Source organism: Topomyia yanbarensis, chromosome 3 (assembly GCF_030247195.1).
Source record: "Topomyia yanbarensis strain Yona2022 chromosome 3, ASM3024719v1, whole genome shotgun sequence".
NCBI classification, from domain to species: Eukaryota; Metazoa; Arthropoda; class Insecta; order Diptera; family Culicidae; genus Topomyia; species Topomyia yanbarensis.
In genome coordinates this window covers 159,743,470-159,748,524 of record NC_080672.1, presented here as the reverse complement: position 1 = coordinate 159,748,524, position 5,055 = coordinate 159,743,470, and positions in this window count along the sequence as shown.

The window sequence follows — 5,055 nt, the reverse complement described above, 5'->3', positions numbered from 1 at the left end:
ACAGATCAACGAACATAACTGCTTTCTTATCAGCTGGAATAATTCAGACTTTCGAGAGGATAGTCTCACTGCTCTGCCGAAAATACATCGAATTGACCTGCAAATCACATCATGCCAGGCAAACTTTGTTTGTCCATCCAGCAAAGAGTATGCTAAAAATTGTGATAATATGCTAGGATCACCTCTGATGTGTCTCGATCGATCAGGTGGTTACTGGAAACAGGCGGGATTGGTGACGATGCGAAACGCTCGCTGCAATTCAGAAGGTATTCCGACATCGATCTTGAAGATCAGTGTATTGCAACCATGGATCAAAGAGCAACTAACACCCACTTTCGAGCAGAGGCCTAGCGACCATGAACCAACCAATATGTATTTACCAGTTACTTGAAAGATGATTCAACAGCTTAGCTCACCATACTACTACGAAAAGTTGTTTGTTTTTCTGTAATATAAATCAAATATTAGCTTCGAACATCTTGTTATTTGAATTATTCTGAAAACTGCTTCGTGTAACTGATCATGTCTACACGAATTATGTTACTACTCTCTTTGTGCACAAGATACGATCATTAAATTTGGTCAATACAAAAACCCACCTCATTCAATGATCAGTTTCATTAGAGTAATTTGGGGAGAGATGCCGCACATTTCTTAAAATCAGGATCAATGCAAACCATTCAATATTTGATGAAATCATTTTTATCAATTGCGACAAGATTCTAAAATACTGTGAAATGGGTTTTGTCGTGAAAAAAATCATCACAGTTCCATGAACATTTTTAAAAAGAAAGGTCATTGCGGGAGAGATGCCGCACCTTCATTTATCTTAAGGGGGTAATACCATTTCTGGAAACATATTTTTAATCAAATTTTAAAAACATTTTTCTTCTGTAACCTTGTGTAACGGTTAAGTTGGAGTAACCATATTATATTATTATACCATATTATATATATATTATATATATATATATATATATATATATATATATATATATATATATATATATATATATATATATATATATATATATATATATATATATATATATATATATATATATATATATATATATATATATAGGTTCTAAAAGGTCCCAGCTATTCAACCGATACATGATTTACCAAAAAAACCGAACGATTTAAAAAAACTTTAAATTTTAATGTGGTACTGACAAACTTTTGGCACTCCGTAGTGCAATTGGATGTACACAAACGGTAATAAAACTGTCGTGAGATAATAATAAGGATTATTTTACATCTCCAGTGTTGTAATTCTTCGAAAGACAAACTCACAATATCATATTACCGCATAAAAGTGATATAGAAAGTTCGGCATCTCACCCGACGCGGCATCTCTCCCGAAATTACCCTATCGCTGGTTTAAGAGACCTAGTTCCATTATATTGACCATTTTAATGATGATATGGATTTCGCGGTTTAAAAAAATTGATTTACCGGTGAAACAATTTTGATTGTTGTCGAGGAGGGTTTCGATAAGTACATCAGGCAAACGAGCCTCGAACTGGCGTAGTTTAGTTATTGTTTAAAGTGGGAAAAGCTTAAACTGAACATTTACAAGATCAAGTAGGTATTTGTAGCTGTAAGTACTGGAACTGTTGAAATGGAAGAAGATATAACTAGACGTAATTATAACCTCAGACAAATCGACATAATACTATTTGGGAATTCCTCCAAAAATATCGATTCGCTTATTTTAACAGAACACGACACTGAGATAATATATTCGTAAATGTGCTACGAATAGGTTTCGTATAGAAAACTTTAGTAAAATATACGATTTTTTGTACATATGTTGAAGCAATCGTATTTCTATGGAAAAGTTTTTATTTCTATTACGAGGCCTTTCATACAAACCACGGCTTATTACGAGTTTGTTTCATTATTCAAACATTTTGTTTGTTGAAATATACGAAAGTCTGTCTAATATTTACGAGTTTCTTCTGTAAAATGAACGAAGGTTGACAATTTCAACTCCCCTGGGCAATTCCAGTGTTAACACTCCGTTGTCCATCGTATTCCAGAGCGTTGAGCCAGAAGTATTCCCACCGTGACCCTAATTAACCTTTGCCCGATGTTTGTTTCCGGACTCCGAACTACCTCTTACTTTCAGCGTAGTTCGTCAGCCTGTGGAGTATGACCCTTTCCAGAAGTTTACCAAGAGTATCCAGAAGGTAAATAGGCCGATACGATGCTAGATCTACCGGTGACTTCCTTGGTTTTGGCAGCAACACCAGCTTCTGGATTTTCCATCTATCCGGGAAGTAGCCTTCGTCCAGGCATTTACTATACAGTAGAACTACACTGAACATATGCGGAAACGTCAGGATTGCGGTCTTCAGTGCTACGTTGGGAATACCTTCCGGTTCGTCAGCTCTCTTCGCTTGCAGTCCTTTTGCCACTATAAGGAGCTCGTCGTTGGAGACTCGATTGTCACCAGAATTTCCACCGTCTGCATCGATGTGCGGTGTAGGTGGCCACGCGGTTTTTTTGTTAGGGAAAACTATACCACTGCGATCACTACTCAGGTTATCTTTTGTGGCAATACGGTTGGGTTGTGCTTTTGGAAAAGACCCTTCACGATAATCTTCATTTTGTCAGCGCACATTTCGACTGGCGTTATTGGACCCTTGTTCCTGGCCAACACGGCACGGCAAGCATTGCTCCAGGGGTTATCGTCTAATTCTCTGCTCCTTGTAGCAGATTGACTTGCTTAGCATTATCCCGCGTATATAAGCAGCCCTGGTCGCCTGGAAAGTTACTTTACACTCTTTCCTAATTGCCTCAGATCTCGCTCTCTAAATACGCCCTCTGGCTTTTAGGCAGGCAACCTGGAGGATGCTGAGCCTTCCATTCCACCAAAACTTTGGACGCCTAGTAGCGGCTCCGTTTTCTTTGAAATTGAAACGTGTGAAACGGTCGGCACGAGGTGCTTTCCACTTTCACTCACCAGTCCACTATGGGGAGGCATGTGGCCAAAAATCGAAAATTGCATCAACTCCAATTTGAACCAATTCTATACTGAATGTTTATTAATACTCCAGCTAAGAAATTCCCAGAGTATCTCGGAAATATATTTGACTAAACTGTGTAATATGAATGTCTGAAGATATTACAATATAGTCTATGTATTGTATTGACAATGTAGTTGATCTGACTACATTTTTGCCATGTACCATTACTGAGTAGCAATAAATGGTACTGAATTGTACTGGAATTCCTGACCTACCGTTAACACGATCAATGTAACCAAATATTTGAAATTCTTAAATACCATGATTTGTAGTTTCAAAAATGTTCATGCTTATATTAATGAACCCCGGAATCGTCAAAAGCAGCTTTTGTAACCAAGAAAATTTTTTATGGCCACTCGTAATATAAAAAATGTATTTCAATACTCATTCTGATAGCTTTAACCATTTCGTTTTCGTGATATTGGTTTATATAGGATTCATTATACTATATATGCGGTACAAGAGTTCCAAATGAAATAACAATTAATCGCTAACCATAAATATGTAGAAGATATAATGGCATAGCAATTAACTGAAAGAGCGACATTACCATTAAGGTCATTTCAATATTGAAATAATTACTAAATAGCCTATGCACTTCAAACTCCCTTCTATTTACTGCTATTTAAATAAATAAATTAAAATATTTATCTGTCTCTTTCGCTACTTGCATCCTCTCTCCGTTACTATTTGTTTGAGGGTTATAAAGCACATGTTATCTGAACTTTTCCCTATTGTCGATTTTTGAGTTTTTTTATAATATTTTAAAGCCAAAGCCCCATTTTCGCTCAAAAAATTTTACTAACATTTTTTGTGTAAAAATAGTTGTAATAATAATTTTATCCAAAGGTCTTGTAGTTACTTGGAGGATGATGTGAAGAAGAACTGTGGAAAATTTCGAAGCGATTGGCCTAGTAGATTTTGAGTTATGATACACATATTTTTTCGATGTGCCTCCGAAAATTCATTGTCACTTAACCAATTAAAATATAAGAAAATATTGTTCAAATGTTGCATCATTATATGGAATGTGATTGAATTGACTAAAATTCGCTGTCTCTTTTTTTATTTTTTTGAAAAAAAATTCACTTTATACTAACCCCCCCCCCCCTTTCTCCTTAAGGTTTTTAATCCTGGATACATCCATTATGAGTGTTGTACATTATTAACAACTCAAACAAGCTTTTCGGGAAAGAATATGAGACAAAATATTTTTGGCCACCTGTTTGTATGGAACCTTCCCATAGTGGCACAGTAGAATTTAAAAAATCGATTTTCTATTTATTAGTCTAAAATGTACTTTAGGATGTTGAAAATAATATCCCAAAACATGGAAGACGAAAACAATACATAAAATACACAGTATATTTAGAATTGATGTCTCTAGCGACTTACGTAGGATTTTTTTATTGCTTAACTTTTTTTTTTAATTAACTATTTTGTGTAGATTTTGACGACATTTTCGGCTTTTTTCACTTAAAAGTGTGCCATTTCGCGTAAAATCAAAATATCGAAAAAATGCTACATACGTCGCTAGTTATTTCGCTAACTGGAAGAACGACCACTTTGTTTTCAACAGATGGAGATGGCTTTTGGTCACGGTTTTAGCCAATATTATTTTATTTGGTCTATCGCCTACGTTTCGAAGGTCTACGCCTTCATCTTCAGGGCAAAAAACGGTTACACTATGATATTATTGTAACCGTTTTTTGCCCTGAAGATGAAGGCGTAGACCTTCGAAACGTAGGCGATAGACCAAATAAAATAATATTGGCTAAAACCGTGACCAAAAGCCATCTCCATCTGTTGTCGCTAGTTATTGACATAAGGTATCAGAAAAAATCAGCTTCACTTCTTTATTGCGACAAGAAAAAATCTCGATTGGATCGGTATCCCGTCATTCTCTGCGGTATTATCGTTTTTCGACTCTAGAATAGCATTTCACAGTGTAAATCCGTAGCTTGAACATCAGCGATACTCCTTATTCATTTTCAGTTTTCTCTGTTGGATTTCAATAGCA